We start from the raw sequence: 19935 nt of genomic DNA, 5'->3' as shown, positions 1-19935 counted from the left end.
GCAGGAAAGGCTTCCCAGAGCTCATGTTAGAGCAGCATGGTGCTGGGAAGAGTGTGTGCTAAGTATGGGTGGGGAATGAAGCAGCTTCAGACGAGAGCCGCTGTCTCCTGGTGGGAGGTGCACTGTGGGGACGTGAATGCATCTCCACTAGGCAAACTGAGGGTTGATTTGGGGGCCTTTGGGTATCTGGTCACAAAAAGCATCATAAGTCATGTCTTTATGGTGCTGAAAGGCCCATGTAGACTCCTGTGGGGTGCCTGGAAGTTCACCCTGTGACAAACTGTAAGAGCTGTTCTGGAACAAGTCCCCTGGGCTCCAATCCAGGCGCTCTTATTTTTCAGCCATGTGATCAGGAACAAGTTACTTAACCTCCCCCGGCGTTACGCCTCCTCACTGTACAAATGGGGTGGTGCAGCATTACCTCACAGGGTAGCTGGGAGCATTCGTGAGGCTGGTATACACATAACACATATAAAGTGCATAAAGAATCATCTGCAAGGAGATACATACAAACATTTAATGGTGGTTATTCTCAGGAAGGGAAGCACAGGATGTTTGAGGAGGAAGAGGGGGTTTTTACTTTTACTTTCTAGCCTCCTTTATTGTTAATATTTTAAAAACCACAAACATGTCCTAGACTCTTTTTCCATTGAGAAAATAAACATAATTTGGGAAAAATTCTAGGATCTACCAGATCACAGGCATTGGGGTAGACTGATGTGGCTGAAGCCCTGGTTGCTAACAAACCTGAAGTGGGACTGCAGACCTGAGCCTGGTGACAGTTCCCCACACTGGCACTCTGCACCCCCACAGCTGTGCTCCCACCAAAGGAGCAGGCGAACTTCCCACTGCACACCTCTGGAAATCTAAGCAGGTCAGCGTTCTCCTGGGTAACAGACCAGTTTCTCCTTTGGAAAAACTCACTGATAACGTCATCTTTGTACCTGTCGACCAGGTTGGGCAGGTAATTCTTTGCTCAAATCATGACAAGTTCAGGGAATAAGCCATAAACAGGATTAGCAGGAGGATATTTAACACTCGCTTGGGAACAAACTGATTTCAAGTCATTTTATTTGTACCCATTTTCATGCAAAATGTTCACAGCCCAAATTAGTCTCAGTCCACATCACTTCATTAAAGTTGATCTGATCATACCTCTATTGGGCATACTTTGCTACTCAAGTGTTTATGTTACAGAGTATGTTAAAAGTAATAAACTGACACTTAAAACACTCTATAAATCAGATCGTCACTATTTAACTGTCTTGAAAGCCCTAGATAATTTAGGATTTTCTAGATTATAGTACTAGAATTTACTAGTTGCCACCCAATGAATTTGAAAACAAATGAAAGAGAGAGAGAAAAAAAAGGCCCCGACATTTTGTCAGACATTTTTGGGATTTGAGAGGAAACAATCCCAGAAATAATATACATGGGCAGGAACACTGGATCAGCTTTAAACAAAGGCTAATCTAACAGCATTTGTAATCTACAAAATCTGTCTGAGAGCAGAGGTCTCAGGAGACTAGAATAGGTGATTTGTTGGGATCTAGAGCACTGGGCAGGCTGCCCACTGGAAGTCTTTGCTTGCCTGCACCCCAGGTGGCAGTGAGGTCCCAAAGAGAGGTATCCAAATGACCAGTGGGATGCAAAACAGTTTAGAACCAAGATTCCAGAAATGTCGGGTGAGGGCAGAGTGCTGGGACGCTTGGGAAGTTCCTTCCAGCATGGGCCTGGCTTCCCTCTCTCCATGGGAGGGAGATTTTTGAAGCAGGAGGTTGATCATAAAAAAACCCAGATAAAGCACTGTGCTGACTGACCCACTGAGATGTGGCCGAGCTCTTCACCCTGAGCCACGAGTAAAGGCGAGGATGGCTTTGATCTGGGAAGGGATCACGATCTCGACTTCAGACAGCAGACTGTATGGACAGCACACTTGGTGGGTGTGTTCAGGGTATCCCCGCACCCCAACACAGGACAAACTGTCCTGAGGTTTGCATATTTGGAGGCCAGTGCGTTCTTAAAGGAGGAAATAACAATGCTAATAACTTGTGGATCCGACATCTGTTTGTAATTAAAAGACAGAGCCAAGAGGAAATTTTTAAAAGAGTTAAACCGATGGGAAAACATTCTGCTAAAACTTGTTGACCTCTATGGATAAATTCTTTGAAAAAAACTTTGAAACTTTGCTGTAGCCTATGGAGGGACAGTCACTCATTTTCAAAGGTAATTTCTCATGGACCACTTAAACCCTCAAACTTCTACCTGCACACCGTGTTTGCATCAGGGACTTGATTTATGGATTCCCACTCCTCCGATGCAGAAGCTGACTTCCTGTTGCCTTGGTTACTTGGAGCTCAGTTCAAGGTTAAAGTACTCCCAAATCAGAATCAGTGGCAGGCGTTGCATCTCGTGGCCAGGTTATTGACTGCCCCAGGATGCGAAAAGGTCAGAGACCAAAGCGCTGTTTACTGCCTTAAGGGTGAGTCAATAGCTTCGATATTTTGATTCTGTTTCTTCCTAAGTAGTAGTTGCTGTTCAATTCCCCCTTCCCCAGGTTGCTCAAGGTCACAGGAGTCATGGAGTCTAAACAAGGGTCTATAGCAGCTGATGTTCCCAGGATCCCTTTAATGAGCTCTGTGACCTTGGATAATAAAAACCAGCCTCACCTTAGAGTAATTTGTATGTTGCTCTAGGTTTATAAAACTAGTTATCTACTTTATCTCATTTTCTCTATGGGGAAAACAAACAAAAAAACCTTTGTGGAATGGCTACTATTTACTCCCCTTTTCTAGATGAGAAAATGTAGGTTCAGAGAGGTCACATAACTTATCTAAAATTACACAGCTGGTAAAAGGTGGTAGGAACTAGATTCTGACTCCTAGTTGGGTCCTCATCTCAGTTTCTTTCAGATAAAGGGGCTGATGGAATCATCACCAAGGGATCATACGTGATTCATTTTGTAACATTCACTATAGAACGCAGTACATCTGGAAATACTATGTCTGGAAATACTATGTGAGTAATATAAGCTTGTTGAATCCCTTAATTAATTTTTTAGTTATAAGATTTCCAAGTGCAGATGTTTCCTGGTGACAAAGCTTAGGCTGGAATACTGGGAGAGCTTGACACCTGTGCCCCTCTACCTGGCAGAATGCAGGACTTCCTATGGACTGGGAAGCTTATTACATTGAGCAGCCAGTGGTGTTTAATTTGCAAACAGCGCTGACATGCATTATGCTATTTGCCCCTGGCAGCATCCCTGTGGATGACAAGAAGCAGATGGTGAAATTCTGAATTCACAAATAAGGAAACTGAGGCAAAGAGAACCAGGCGATTTGCCCAAGCTCACATACCCTGTTTGTGGAAGAAATGGTGCTAAAGTGGACTCAACTCCATGTTCTTTCTTTTCCCATAAGACACTGACATTTGGATAAACCAGTAAATAACATATTTTCCACAAAAGTAAACTCCTCCTGAAAACTTAATAATAATCCCCTTTCTCATAAATTGGTTGTTAGGCTCTTAAGCTGCTATTTTTTTTGGTTTGCAAATGAACTTCACTCATGGCAGAAAGCGGCATACATGTTATAGAAACAACAGATACCCTTAGGATTTGGGAAATAATATATTTCTGTGCCAAAACCAATAAAAATGTTATTTTTGTTGCATTGCCTTATTTATTAATTCAACAAATACTTATTAAACATCTACTAATCCAGGGACATGAGACAAGTCAAAACAGTTGAAGGCCCTGTTTTCAAATAATTACATTCTAATAATCTCTGCCCAGCATAAAGGTAGCTGTTCTTTTTTTAAAAGGAAACTGCAGGATTTTTCAGTGCCTCTGCTACTCAGACAGCATCTTTAGGTAAATCAGAAAAAGACATCCCATCGAGGTGGAGAGAGCCCCAAGGACCCAGATCTCAGCAGTGAGGAAGGCAGGGCTCCCTGGGAGCACACGCATCCCCATTGCTCTTGGTTTGGAGAGAGGAGCATGGAGATGTCTGAGCCCCACTGCCTTTGACCAGGTGCCTGTGGGCAGTGAACAAACAATCTGCTCAGACATTGGTGGTGGTCCTACCAATACATGTTTTGTGTCAGAGGAGTTTTCCTTCATTCTAGGACCTTGAGAGATGACAGACAGGCAAGCTTAGTCTTTTTTTATCTTTTTATTTTTTATTAAGGTATTATTGATATACACTCTTATGAAGGTTTCACATGAAAAACCAGTGTGGTTACTACATTCACCCATATTATCAAGTCCCCACCCATACCCCAATGCAGTCACTGTCCATCAGTGTAGTAAGATGCTACAGATCCACTATGTGCCTTCTCTGCGCTACACTGTTCTCCCTGTGACCCCCACACCATGTGCACTAAACATAATACCCTTCAATCCCTTCTCCCGTTGTCCCTATCTACCCTCCCACATCCCTGCCCTTTGGTAACCACTAGTTCAGTCTTGGAGTCTCTGAGTCTGCTACTATTTTGTTCCTTCAGTTTTGCTTCATTGTTATACTCCACAAATGAGGGGAATCATTTGGCACTTGTCTTTCTCTGCCTGGCTTATTTCACTGAGCAAAATATCCTCCAGCTCCATCCATGTTGTTGCAAATAGTAGGATTTGTTTCTCTCTTATGGCTGAATAGTATTCCATTGTGTATATGTACCACATCATCTTTATCCATTCATCTACTGATGGACACTTAGGTTGCTTCCATATCTTGGCTATTGTAAATAGTGCTGCGATAAACATAGGGGTGCATATGTCTTTTTGAATCTGAGAAGTTGTATTCTTTGGGTAAATTCCAAGGAATGGGAGTCCTGGGTCAAATGGTATTTCTATTTTTAGTTTTTTGAGGAACCTTCATATTGCTTTCCACAATGGTTGAACTAGCTTACATTCCTTCCCTGCAGTGTAGGAGGGTTGCCCTTTCTCTGCATCCTCGCCAGCATTTGTTGTTCTTAGTCTTTTTGATGCTGGCCATCCTTACTGGTGTGAGGTGATATCTTATTGTGGTTTAATTTGCATTTCTCTGATGATTAGTGATGTGGAACATCTTTTCATGTGTCTGTTGGCCATATGAATTTCTTCTTTGGAGAACTGTCTCTTCATATCCTCTGCCCATTTTTTAATTGGGTTATTTGCTTTTTGGGTGTTGAGGCGTGTGGGTTCTTTATATATTTTGGATGTTAACTCCTTGTCGGATATGTCATTTACAAATATATTCTCCCATACTGTAGGATGCCTTTTTGTTCTGTTGATGGTGTCCTTTGCCGTACAGAAACTTTTTAGTTTGATGTAGTCCCATGTGTTCATTTTTGCTTTTGTTTCCCTTGCTCAAGGACATGCATTCACAAATAAGTTGCTCATGTTTGTATTCAGGAGATTTTTGCCTATGTTGTCTTCTAAGAGTTTTATGGTTTCATGACTTACATTCAGGTCTTTGATCCATTTCTAGTTTACTTTTGTGTATGGGGTTAAAGAACATCCAGTTCCATTCTCTTGCATGTAGCTGACCAGTTTTGCCAACACCAGCTGTTGAAGAGGCTGTCATTTCCCCATTGTATGTCCATAGCTCCTTTATCATATATTAATTGATCATATATTGTTGGGTTTATGTCAGGGTTCTCTAGTCTGTTCCATTGGTCTATGGTTCTGTTCTTGTGCCAGTACCAAATTGTCTTGATTACTGTGGCTTCGTAGTAGAGCTTGAAGTTGGGGAGCATAATACCCCCTGCTTTATGCTTCCTTTTCAGGATTGCTTTGGCTTTTCAGGGTCTTTTGTGGTTCCATATGAATTTTAGAATGATTTTCTCTAGGTCATTGAAGAATGCTGTTGGTATTTTGATAGGAATTGCATTGAATCTGTAGATTGCATTAGGCAGGATGGCCATTTGGACAATATTAATTCTTCCTATCCATGAGCATGGGATGTGTTTCCATTTATTGGTATCTTCTTTAATTTCTCTTATGAGTTTCTTGTAGTTTTCTGAGTATAGGTATTTCACTTCCTTGGTTAGGTTTATTCCTAGGTATTTTATTCTTTTTATGCAACTGTGAATGGAATTGTTTTCCTGATTTCTCTTTCTACTAGTTCATGGTTAGTGTATAGGAATGCCACAGATTTCTGTGCATTAATTTTGTATCCTGCAACTTTGCTGAATTCAGATAACAGATTTAGTAGTTTTGGAGTGGATTCTCTGGGGTTTTTTATGTACAATATCATGTCATCTGCAAACCGTGACAGTTTAACTTCTTTCTTGCCAATCTGGATGCCTTGTATTTCTTTGTGTTGTCTGATTGCCATGTGTAGGACCTCCAGTACTATGTCGAAAAGAAGTGGGGAGAGTGGGCATCCTTGTCTTGTTCCCGATCTTAAAGGAAAAGCTTTCAGCTTCTCACTATTCAGTATAATGTTTGCTGTGCGTTTGTCATATATGGCCTTTATTATGTTGCAGTACTTTCCCTCTATACCCATTTTGTTGAGAGTTTTTATCATGAATGGATGTTGAATTTTGTCAAATGCTTTTTCAGCATCTATGGAGATGATCATGTGGTTTTTGTCCTTCTTTTTGTTGATGTGGTGGATGATGTTGATGGATTTTTGAATGTTGTACCATCCTTGCATCCCTGGGATGAATCCCACTTGATCTTGATGGATGATCTTTTTGATGTATTTTTGAATTCGGTTTGCTAATATTTTGTTGAGTATGTTTGCATGGATGTTCATCACGGATATTGGCCTGTAATTTTCTTTTTTTGTGGTGTCTTTACCTGGTTTTGGTATTAGAGTGATGCTGGCCTCATAGAATGAGTTTGGAAGTATTCCCTCTTCTACTCTTTGGAAAACTTTAAGGAGGATGGGTATTAGGTCTTCACTAAATGTTTGATAAAATTCAGTGGTAAGGCCATCTGGTCCAGGGGTTTTGTTCTTAGGTAGTTTTTTGATTACAGTTCAGTTTTGTTGCTGGTAATTGGTCTGTTCAGATTTTCTGTTTCTTTCTGGGTCAACCTTGGAAGGTTGTATTTTTCTAGAAAGCTGTCCATTTCTTCTAGGTTATCCACTTTTTTAGCATATAATTTTTCATAGTATTCTCTAATAATTCTTTGTATTTCTGTGGTGTCTGTAGTGATTTTACCATTCTCATTTCTGATTCTGTTTATGTGAATAGACTCTTTTTTTCTTGATAAGTCTGGCTAGGGGTTTATCTATTTTGTTTATTTTCTCAAAGAACAAGCTCAGTCTTATGTAGAATACTATTCAGTGACCTTCCAGTCAATCATTTAAAAATCAGCAATTACTTGAGCGCTGACAAGCACAACTCGGAAGATGGCATCTCTGTCTTTGTAGAGAAGGTTTAGAAGTGGAGAGTGGGATAAGACAGAAACACTTACAAAACTGATAAACCAAAGAGACAGGAAGCCAAATGAGTCCTCCATGAATTAGAAGGAAAATGAGATCTCAGTGGGATCTGTGGTGGGCTTGTGCTCATCCATTTATTAATTCAACATTCATTAAGAACCTGTAAGTGCCAGACATCATTAAGCACAGGGTACATGAACCCTGTCTGAATGGGGGCCACCATCCACTCAGGAAGACATATAGAGGTACAAAACTCCTGTATGGAGTTTTGTGATGGGTAGAACTCAATTAACTAGAAGTGGCGGGAGGGCCTGCCAGGTCTGGGAAACGACAAAAGCAAAAGCAGAAATAACAAGCCTCCTTTGTGCAACCCAAACAAGACTGCTTGGGAGGAGTCATTAAAACTGAACGCGAGGAGGTGTGTTTGGAAAGGCATTTGGGAAAAATTAATCCATATTTCGTCAAATAAAGTTAGTGCCGCCCTCCTACATGTCTTATTGTCCTGGGCAGACTTCTGCAATAGGACTTCTCTCTTCTTAAGTAATGATTTGTTCATTTCTCTGACAATTCTTCGGGAGAACTAGAATTCATGTGAAACCATGTCTTTCTTTTGATTCCTCAGTACTTAGCTTGATAGATACTAAGTGCTCAAAAAATGTTGGATGGATCAACGGACAAACAGAATAAACATTTATCCTTTTAGGCCCAAACCTTCAGGGGAAGCTGCCCTAACTACTTTAGTCTACACACAGTCCTCTATTTTTTAACTCCTTTTTCTGCATAATATAGAGTAGAGGTGAAGAATATATTCTTTGGAAGATTACTAGCTGTGTGATTTGGGGCAAGTTACAGCAACTTTCTATGCCTCAGTTTCCACCGCCTGTTAAGTGAAATTATTGTGAGGATTAAAGGAGTTAATGTAGACAGAAAATAACACCCCTCTGGTAAAGATGTCCACTTCCTATTTTCTAGAAACTGTGAATATGTTATGTCACGTGGCAAAGGAGAATTAAGGTTGAAGACAGAATTAACTTTGCTAAGCAGCCAACCTTTACACAGGGAGAGCATCCTTAATTGCCAAAGGGTCAAAATGTAACCAAAAGGGTCCATGAAAGTGGAAGAAGGAGGCAGAAGAGAAGACTTAGAGAAAGAGTTGGGGTGATGGAAGCAGGGTAAAGGAGATGCTACGTTGCTGGCTCTGGAGATGGAGGAGAGATATGGGTGAGGGATGCAGATGGCCTCTAGAAGCTTGAAAAAGCAAGGCAATGGAGTCTATCCCATATTTTCCCAAAAGAAATCAGCCCTACTGAAGCTTTGATTTTTAGCCCAGCAAGACCTATTTTGAACTTCTGCCCCCTAATACTGTTAAGATGATATATTGCATTGTTTAAGCCAGTAAGTTTGTGGAACTTTATTACAGCCGCAATAGGAAACTAATATATATATATATATAAGCACTTAATATGGTGCCTAGCAATAATAAGCACCCAGTTGTGCTGTTATTATTTTTTAGCAGTATATCATCTCATTTTAAACTTATTTCATATATTCGAATCATGTGTGTCCCCTAAAGATTTCAACTTCTTAGGAAGCAGAGAGTTTATGTATTCTTTTCCTATATCTTCCTAGTATAAGGCTCACGAAGAAATGATTTTATGAATATTTATAGTCAATAAATTGTATGAGAGACAAATAATTTAATATGAAAGTTAAAGAGTCTGGAGTTCTGAGACACGGAATTACTGCAGGCTCTGTCCCACACTTACTGGGTGAACTTGAACAAGACTTGGAATCTAACCAAACTTCTGTTTCCTCTTGGTCAGAATCTCTTCTAGCTCTATCATTCTGATTCTAGGCTTTCTAGATTCAGAGAAACCACCAAATAATGTGATCAGTTCTTGCCTCTCTTAATTCAGAAATACAGAAATGGGCTGAGAAGATGATATTGTTCATTGGAACTTCACAGATTTATATTAAAGAGTCTTTATGCATTAAACTCTAATGATGTAGAAGTTAGTCCTTTCTGGTCCTGTAGTGAAAAGTTCATGCCAGATGAAAAAGAGCATACTTGGTGTATCATACTATGAAAATGGTTTTATTTCCATGTATGCATTGTCTCTTCCCTTGTTAATACCGTCCAAAAACCCCTTTTATATTTTTCAGAGAACAGGTACTATTCTGTGATGGAAGGTATTTTCTAGAAGTGCCCAGTGGTATCATCCAGAATGGAAATAGATCTGATACAAAAATTGCAAAGAGGAGATATACTAAGAGGTTTTTAATCTTTCTGCATCTTAGACATCAGAACCTTTCTTAGGGAAAAAAAAGTTCACATGCATACACTACACACAGAACATATTTCATATGTAGCTTGAGGTTCACAGATATGCTTTTAAGCTCAGGTTAGAAACCTTGTCTGCCCAAGTTGATTTCTACACACACACACACACACACACACACACACACACATGCATCACAGGACAAAGGGCAGACAGATAGAACCAGGCAGAATGCTGATGTAACTGCTCCCAAGCTTAAAAAATGTACAGACAATAGAGTGGTACTCTGAAAAATATAACAAAGGGGTTTTCAAAAGGTATTAACAAGGGAAGAAACAATGCATACATGTAATTAAAACCAATTTAGCAGCACAATGCACCAAGCAGGCTCTTGTTGCATCTTTGGTGATCAGTAGTTTAAGAATTCGCTACTGTAATGTTCCTAACGCATGTTACAGGCTTCACCACTGAATGAACACAAAGGAGCTTCAGCAAGGTAAGAATCAACCAGTTTATAGTTAGTCCAGCCCTTCATGGGCAACTGAGCCCCAGAGAGGGGATGTAACCTGTTTTGTCTTGTGTCATACAGAAAGTATGGCAGAGCCAGTTCTGACCCTGGTTTTATTCTTGGACTGTCTCAGGCCAGCATGTTGGCTTTGTGCTACAAGGATTACATTCTGAGACTTCACAAAAGCAGTTTTCATGTTCTCCCGGTGCGTGCTTGTTATTTACATTCACAGAGCAGCTTAAAAACAGAGCCAAAAATTAGATTTGATCTAAGCTATATGACCATTGACTCTGGGAGAGTCTTCCCTTGATTCTCCCTCATACGAAGGGCTTAGTAGTCAATGCTGGTTAATAAGAGAGTCTTTTGTAGTGTCTTCCTTTTTACCTTTAGAGCACAGACTCGTGGAGCACATCTGCATGGTAATACAGATCTGGATGCTAACTGGGTCACCTTATTTGCATTTTGATTACTGCTTATTTAGAAGCCACATTGAGAAAAGAGCTTGATATCAGGGGCTTAAATGCATGTGTGTGTCTATAAATATATGTATAAATAGATAAATGCATATTTACTGACTTGTGAAAGATCAGTCCAATATGTACTCATCTCTCATGGACATATCTGTAGGAGTCTGGTCATGTATGGATGTTAGGATTATAAATGTGGTTATGGAATCTAATTATTCTTCACAATGCAATATCACCCACTGTAGAGACACACTGCGCCAGCTAGAGAAGTCAATTTAGCATATATGCCCCTTGTTAAGTAGTCATCTTTTTATGTACGGGAAAGTTGCACTGTTTTAAGAGCTTTAATGGGGTCCTTTCTTCAACCACCTACTTTTGTTCCCCTATTCAGATTCATCCTATAGAATGCAAACACATTATGACCGTGTGCAGGCACACACATACGGACACAGAATGTGTGCTAGAAAAGCTCTTTTCTTTGCAACAGAAGAGAAAAAAAAAATCACAGGAACTCAGACCCATCATTAGATAGATCTCCTAATCTTTATCTCTAGTAGTTCAGTCAGACGCGCTAATACCATGATGATGGCTTTGAAATCTCTTAGGAATTGGATGAGGAGAAGTGATAGTGATGAACTCCTAGCTAATAAACACAGAGTGCTTATTTCGGCGGAATGATCAATTTCTAGATGTCCTGAGGCTTGTCTGATACAGTTGATTTACTCATCCTCGCTTACCTCACTAATAAACCCAAAGTCCATCATCAGATTACAGAGATGCCTAGGATTTCTTAAAGGGGCAGAAAAAAAGCTAAGGTAGCATTCATTCCATCCCTTTGAGCATCCTTCCTTGCCCACAGTCCTGGAAACCCCAGATGGCTTCTTCACTGATACTCTTCACTCAGTAGATTTTGGGCTAGTACAGTAATACAGACAATTAATTTGTTATCTTGTTAGTGGAAATTTAATGCAATGATCTAAAAGAACTCTTACATATTGTGATAAACTTTAGTGCTTCCAGGCGGCTCCCTTTGCATTGGGTTCATTTCACATCTCATCCATTATGTAAATGAGATTTGGAAATAGTTGAGTTTCACTAATGGAGCTCAACTCTGATGGATTGGAGAGAGTCAGTCCTACTGAAACTAATGAGGTTAAATGCATCTCAACATTTCTTTCTACTTGGTTGATTATGCAAGCCTCTATTCAAGAAATGGGATGCAGTGCACTTTTTTTTCCCAACAATTCTCCAAGGAAATTTTGCTGTTGCCAGACCCCAAAGTGGCCCAAAATAAGTTTGGTTTGGATAATGCCTGTGCTGGTTCAACTGTTGTATGGTGCACAAAGCAGAGCTAATGGACAAAAAGCCATAACATGCAGGAAGCCTGCTACTATGATTTAAGATAAAAGCGGAGTATTTAAATAGATGATGGTTCAGAGGAGGTGTCTCAGTCATCCAGAGAAAGGTGAGGGAAAATTTCCAGAAGCAGACAATGGGAATGAAGAACACTTCATGGGGCTTGAGATCAGAGAAGGAAACTTAGTCACTGGGGAGGTTTAGAGCTGGCAGAGAGAATACAGCATTTAATTCAAAGATTTATAGGGAGTCAATCCAGTTACTGAGGGTCTAGTCTTGAGACAGAGATAAGAAGGACTTCTGCTCTGAATTTCACTTGGGAGGCCAAGAAATGGGAGCTCCAAAGACAGAAGGCAGGATGCTATTAAAAACAAGAACAAGCACGTCATGAACCATCCAGGGTCATGGAATTCAGCAAGATGAGGATGAGATATTACTTCAGATTTTTAAAAAAATCTGTAGAATTTTCAGCAGTTATTTGAAAAGGCAGGGGTGTTGAATGGAGGAAAGTAAAACAAAGACATGGAGACAGAAGAAGCATTCTGTACAAGGGAGAATCAGCACCCAAATGCATTAGCCAGTGAAATACAGCACCTCGAGGAAAAGGGTTTGAAGCTGGTGGGTAAGGCTGTGAACTTGGCATCAAATGCCCTTGGTTTAAAACCCAGCTCTGTTGCTTAACTAGGTCTTTGACCTGGTTCGAGTTATTTAACCTCTCAAAGCTTCAGTTTCCTCGTTTAAAAAGAAAAGTTTAATAAACCACCTACCTCAGAGGGTTATCATGGGGATTAAATGAGATAATACCTATAAGATGCTTAGTACAGTGACTGGCACAGAGAATGTGCTCAGTACAAGGCAGCCAGGAACTAGTACCGGAAATATTAGATATTTACAAGGTGATTAGGATGGAGGCGACCAGATGTCTGACTGAAGGGCTGGTAATTTGGAGGCGAAGTTGCTGGGGAAATTAACGCTCTGTCTCAGCCATCTCACCTAACTTCCAACTCTCTGAAAGCTGGGATCCCTATAAGAAAGTCTGTCAACTTTTAAATATTCGACTTGATGACATAGTTTCGATAAATTGTTGGTGGTTGGCAGTAAGGAAGCAGTTTTGTTCTGTGTTTATTCAGCAAAAGTTTCAGTGCCTACCGTGAACACAACTCCAGGCCCTTTGGGGGACCCTTAAAATACAAGAAACAGTTCTGTCTTTGGGTAGTCAAATAGTTAGTTGAAAGAACAAGATGCAGGAACAGGGAATTTAAATAAAAATAACTATCTCCCCTGAGCCGAAAAGACCACCCATATTACCTTCCATTGCACCTGGGGTCATGCTAGAGATCTATCAGGGAGATTTTAACTAGCATATATTCTTGAACAATAGTTTAAAATGGAATTTATTAACCATATAACTTGTATACAAACATAAATAATTGATCTGGCTGATTAAGAATAAGAATTATATTAATATAGATGCTATAGTAGAAGTAACAAGGTACTTAGTATGATCATGTTTATAGAAAAGCAGCATTTCAAAGTGGTTAAAAGAGTGAGCTCTGAGCCCACATTCCCTGTGGCTAAATCATAGTTCTATAAGCTACTGGTTGTCTGAACCTGGGTAACTTGTATAATCTTTCTGTGCTTCTGTTTTCTTATCAGTAATAGAATTAATAATAGTACCTAACTCACCTAAATCTGAGGATATAAAATAAATCTCTGTCCTCAAAGTACTGGAGGCAAAGATGTAAATACTAATTTTTAATGCTCTGTGAGGACAACAGGAATAGGTAAAAGAGTCATGATTATCAAGGGCAAAGAATGACTGCCCTGCTGGGTCAGGAAGGACTTCACTGAGGAGGTAACACTTCACTGGGCCTTTAACCATCTGGAAGCATTGGCTGAAAGGGGATGAATGGAATTCCAAGAAGAGTGAGAGCAGGTGCAAAGGCACAGAGCATAAAACAGAATGGCATGTTTGGAGAAAGCCAAGAATTCTTGGGTGCCTACAGTACAGTTTCTAAGGTGGTTGGGTGAAGTATAACAGAAGACAGGGCCCTGAGTCAGGCTGGGAATGGTGCTAGGAGTGTGGATTTCTCCAGTGGGTAAGGAGGCATCTTGAACGATTTCCAAGTAGACACTCAAACACCCAACAGTGGGGAAGAGGTGGTTTGTCCCCTGTGTGTTCAACTTGGATTAGAAAGAATAAAAGCTGCTCTGATGGGTTTCTGAGAAGACGTCCAACAGAAGCTAAGATATTTAAAATCAAGGGTACAAATTGAACCTTTAAATCAAACACTAACCAGTGTGCCCAACTGTACATAGCTCCTACTTGCTTCTCCCTCCATTTCTTTATTCTTTCCTCTATCTTTATTGGGTGGATTCTGAATTAAAACTTCCTTTCGAAGCACTAAGGGTGAGACATTGAAGAGTAAGTTACAGTTCTTGCCCTGAAGACACCTAGAGTCATGTTTCCATCATATTTTTGTAAATTATATCTTGTTTTCTTCATTTGGACAGTGCACTCTTTAGATGAAACTGGTGATGAGGGCTTTTAGAAAGACATATGTTTTCCAGAAGGTAAGTCCCCACCTACTGCAAGTGTCCTGCCGCTGTGGATTTACATACTCTGCACTGAGGCTCCCATTCTCTTCCTGTCTTCATGGGCTGGGAATTTGATACCGTATTTGAAAGATTTCATTCCCAATATATAATCTCCTGGTGGTCCCCAATCTCAGACCACTAAAGAAGCTTTCACACAGGAAAGAAAATGGGAGGTTAGGGGAGAGAAGTGGAAATAACTGGATGACAATGACTGGGAGTGGACACTTCTTCAGTATAAGAGGACAGACATGCAGATAGAAATCATGCAGGTAGTTTAAGCAGGAGAGCAGAGATGGCCAGGCAAAGGCTTGAGGCCATGCTGGGGACTAGTGTCAGTTCCGAAAGAAGCAGATGTATTACAGCTTTAAACCATGGCATCCTAACAACTTGTTAAAATAGAGTCAAGATGGTTATTAGTTGGTGTAGACCCCAAACTAAATTTTATTAAATTCAAAGTTCATGGCTTCTTTAACTTATAAACTGAAGTCAGTCCAGCAAGTTATAAATATCAGTGGATTACTATGTGCTAGTAATACTCATGTATTTATTTACCTATTTCTTTATTCCAAAAAACATCTACTGAGCATCCACAATGAAGAAGGAGCTTTGGCAGACCTTGGTAAAAATGCCACTGCTGTACAACATCAAGATGGACAAGAATTAGAATAATGGTTGAATAAGGGCAGTCATGATTATCACCCTAACTGAAGGCAAGCCATGCAAATTGACTCTCAGGCTGCTAAAGAAACAGGAATAGTGAATACTGGGATGAATTCAAGACAGAAACAGCTCCCATTTATGGAAGAATATGCAACAGAGGATGAGCCATGTTGCACAGAGGTTGTCTGGAATATTTTGCACACTGGCCCACCGATTCATTTAGAACCATGCTGGGCAGGGTCATTTCCACACGGGGTGATGCCGTATATTCTCTGCATGGTTTACAGTCATGAAGAAAAGCTGTGGAGTGTGGGGGAGGGGCACAGAGGCTCAGGAGATGGGATTTCCAGGCTCCCTTACCTTGACCTCTATGACTTTGGTAATGTCATTTCTTTTTGTCCTGAGTTTCTTTATGGTCTTTAATTCCTTCTAATTCTGCATCTTGGGTAGATAGAAAAGAGTTGCCTGTGTTAAACAGGAGGGATACTGTAAGGGAAGATATGAGAGCCAAACATGGGAAGAGCTTCTGTTTTTGAGAACACAACAGAGAACTCACTTTTATCAGATAAACCAAATGACGTGCCATAGTTACTGGACACAAAAGTGCCTGGGAAGTGCAGTCAAGCCCATGCTCGTCTGGGTGTTTCTATTGTGTGTTCCACCCACAGGGCTGTGGGTGCCTCATGGTAACAATGACTCAGGAGGGCATGCCCTAGAGCTGCCCTACAGGGAGGCCACTTTTTAATGAAGTCTTTCTGGTCACTTCAGGACCGACTAAATGTCCTTGGATGGAGATCAATTACATGTGTCGCTTTTAATCTAAACCTCTCTACAACCCTACGAAGAAGATAATACTAACTGCGTGTTATAGGTGAGGAAAATGAGGCTGAGAGATGTTAAATAACATTCAGGGTCTCTGGACAACTAAATGTTAGCAGGGATTTGAACCCAAGTCTCTGTCAGGTGCTTTGCTATAAGCTGCCTTCCTTGCCCATGGTTATTAGAATTGACACATTAGTGTCTGGACTCCAAAAAGTAAAAGAAAGAGTGAGAGGTTTTAGGCAAAGGTTTAGGAAAAGAACTCTTGTCAGCAAATGGCTTATTTTAAAATTTTATCTAGTTAGCCCTGGTATAAGCAGATAATGGCCCAATGTAGGATCAAGAAATTGAAGAACCTATTGAAAAAAAAAATCTGACTCAATGTCCAATTAGACTACAACCATGGAAAAGCCCCATAAACTCAGAGGTAAGAGATGATGTCCATGTTTGACAAGAACCTGAGCACTAAGCTACCTGAAGAAAGGAGAGGAAGCTAAAACCAGAATTCAGGGAGCATATGGAATGGCCACAGAGTGCCCATGGGGCAAAGGCAGGACTTTACAGAAGATTGAGAAAAATTCCCTGACTGTATTTCTCAAACTTGGAAATTACTACATTTCCCAACTAATAAAACTAATAGTAAAACATTATTTTTCCAGCCTAGATTATGTAAGAAGTGGAATGTCTTTGCTTTTATAAGCACCATTCTTTAAAATAATCAAAGTTATCTGAGGGCAGCTTTTTGTTAAGCCAGGAGTTTACTTGAAGGATAGCCAGCGTAAAGAGTGACCTGGATGCAGGCTTGGGCAGGTGGAGACCTCCCCAGTGGTCTCATCAGAGGCATGCCTATTGGTAAAGAGGATTGGAGGTGGCAAAGCAGGGGTCTCCCAGTGTTCCTCTGAACGTCTCCCTTCTGCAGCCCCTATTCTCCTCCTCACTGCTGGACAGGTGCCTCTTCTCCATCATCCAGGGCTGGTTCCTGTTCATTCTTTTCAGTAGACACTCAAGTGGCAGGTAACCTCCCTTACCCAGAACTTCCACAACCCCATCCTTGCAGAGTGCCCCACCTACACCACAGTTCTGTAGACCTTGCTTATGTTCAGTTTAACATTTGATTATATGATTATATGATTACATTATATAACATTTGATTATATTTCAAACTCACAGAATCAGTCAGATACATCTTCAATCACTGCTCAGCTTTGGGCAGATGAGTTAATTTAAGCCTTAGATTCCTTGTGGGTAAAATGGAAATAAAACCTTATGGAATTTTCTGAGACTTAAATGAAATAAAGATCTATCATGTATCAGGCACACTGCCTGGTACCTATAAGGCATGTTGTTATTAACATTATTACTGTTACATAATAGTAAACTTGAACTCCCAATAAGACAATTAGTAAGTTGAAAAAAGAGCATGTGTCCTGTCTTTCTTATAGGGTTCTAATAATGTTCACCAGGAAAAGGGCTGGCAAGTGATCACATGATCAACCAATCCATGTTTAATGGTGATGCATCATTGCTTATAAAGGGCATGAGGGAGACACACAATCACACCACTAATATTACTACTTCAAGAAGGAACCAGATTTTTTTCCCAATCTATGTAAGAAACAGTCTACAATTCAATGAATATTATAAGTAAGAGGATGTGATTTTTATGATTTGAGAAATCACAGAAGAAATAAGAACTATTCATTATTCCATTTCACAAATATGAAACACAGAGAAGGGGGCAATTAAGTGTCTTTAGCTCACAAATCCTATGAGGCTAAAAGATGTCAAGGGAAAACTACTCAAAGTCTGCAGGCTGAATGTCAGAATCCCAGAATAGTGGAGCTGGGAAAATTACTTGATGGATCCCATCATTCCACAGAGGAGGGAATGGAGGGTCCTAGCAGTCACACTGTGTGATTTTGGTGAAGCTGCCCGACCAGGGCCTCTGGACATTAGTCCTCTTTCCCGGTCATTAAAGGCAGCCAGGGCTTTCACACTATTTTCTTGCCCAGGTGCAGGATTCCAACTTTCTTTGCTAATTTTGCCTAATGATTGTGAAGGTCCCATTAGGGGATGCAATGAAATGACATGGGTTGGAGTTAGGCAGACCATTGCAGAACAATCTATAATTTGCTCTTGATAGTAGCTTGAAGAGAGGGAAAACAAACAGGCTTTTAACATTAACAAAGAATCACTGGTAATAGGAGAGATCAGACTACGATTTGTTCTTTGAAAGAAGATGAATAAGTGGTAGTGTCCACGAGCAACAAGGCAGCCTTTGGTCACGATACTGATAGATGGGGTCTTTGGAGCCACCTCTTTGTCTCTGTCACCAGTGGGAAACCATGCCCCAGGCCCTTAAGTTACCCCACCTGCAATGGTCACTTCCTCTGAGGGGGTTCCTCACTGCCCACCGATAATGGCTGTAAGTGTTCATTATGGACACAAAACTGGAATGTCATGTTCTTGAAGCTGGAGGGAGTCCTGGTAACCATCTGCTTGTGAAGGAGGAGGCTAGGGCCACCAAAGGGACCCATTCTGCAGACTCCTCAGGTTACGTTTTCATTATTTGCTGGAAGGTGGGGTCTGGGAGGTTTGTACCTCATGTCTGCTGTTGGAGTCTCTCACTCTCTTCTCCCTCTTCCTAAAAAGGGTTCTGTGCCCAGAACCACCTTTGTGGGGGTCCCTCTTCCAGTTTTCTCCCACTTCTCAAAAGCACAGGGCACTGACTGGTTGGTTGTGGTGAAAAATCACTGCTGAGTCCTTTTGTTTCCACATTAAGCCCCTGTATCCAGCTGTTTTTATATCAAGCCCCCATAGGCTGGGCCTGGTATAGTGGCCATTTGCAAGGAAACAAAAGAAGAAAAAAAAGGCGGATGATGCCAGCTCTTGGAGGGGGCACAGCAATCCCAACAGAGGGGGGAAAAATTAAAAGATGGCATTTTCATGCAGCCGTGAAAGGAGATGGAGGAATCCTCGCTCTCCTTAACAATAAAGGATCCTGCTAATTTTAAGCAGAGTCAGCTCTGAAAAACCTGTAGTTGACTGTGAGCCACTGGCCCTCCAGGGAATAGGAGGTGGGGAGTGTGTGTGTGTGTGTGTGTGTGTGTGTGTGTGTGTGTGTGTGTGTGTGTGTGCATGCAAGCATGCACACCAGTGTGTATAATCTCACAGTGCCCAGAGCCCTGGAGATCCTGGAACACTTCAGTAGCACAGGCCAGATTCATTAAAAACCCTGGCTACAGGCCAGCAGTTAAAATTGAAGCAGCATATTTATTGCATTTTGTTCAAATAAATCTGAAAACGTGTGAATCATATTCCTTGGAGAGATTGGGAGAAGAAGTAAACAACATCAGGCTAATACTTACAAGCCGTGGCGGAGAGAGAACAAAGGTACAGAAGGTTCCCCCACTACAGGAGCTCTGAGATGCTCGCCCCTCGTGGATGGGGGCCGGTGGGGGGCTCACTCTCCTGTCACTTCCTCCACTGGCTCGATCTGGCTTTGGTGACACTTTAGGGTGGGTGGCTCTGCCCTCTCTGCTCAGGGCGTCTCAGCTGTGCCCCGACACGTTGCACCCTGCTCTGTGGGCCTCTGTTTTCTACCAGATGCTGCCGCCACCATGCTTTCTAATAGCAGCTGCAGAAATTAGCTTCAATTATGGGCTTTCCTAAAATAGTATATATAAGGGAAAATCTCCTCCACCCCCACCAGCCCAGTTCATAGGAAACTCGCCAAGAGCTCAAACTGATTATTTGCTTCTGCAAAGCAAAATAAGTAGCTGGTCAGCTTTATCACGCCTGGGCTGTATTTTCTTTTGTTGTTTATCTTTCAGTGATGCTCTGAGGGACTGTCTGGTTTAGGCAGTAACCTCCTTGTC

The 19935-nt window shown here is 41.1% G+C and overlaps 1 protein-coding gene across 7 annotated transcripts in view; it reads right to left on the bottom strand.

The window, feature by feature from the left end:
- The window catches only part of SETBP1 (SET binding protein 1), a 356016-nt gene that overhangs the window by 37456 nt on the left and 298625 nt on the right, over nt 1–19935 (bottom strand). The gene's annotated exons all lie outside the window — the stretch shown is intronic.

This window comes from Manis pentadactyla, chromosome 6, assembly GCF_030020395.1.
Source record: "Manis pentadactyla isolate mManPen7 chromosome 6, mManPen7.hap1, whole genome shotgun sequence".
In the NCBI taxonomy this organism is placed as follows: domain Eukaryota; kingdom Metazoa; phylum Chordata; class Mammalia; order Pholidota; family Manidae; genus Manis; species Manis pentadactyla.
Note: the sequence above shows the minus strand (reverse complement) of the source record. Positions and strands in the feature narration are given on the sequence as shown.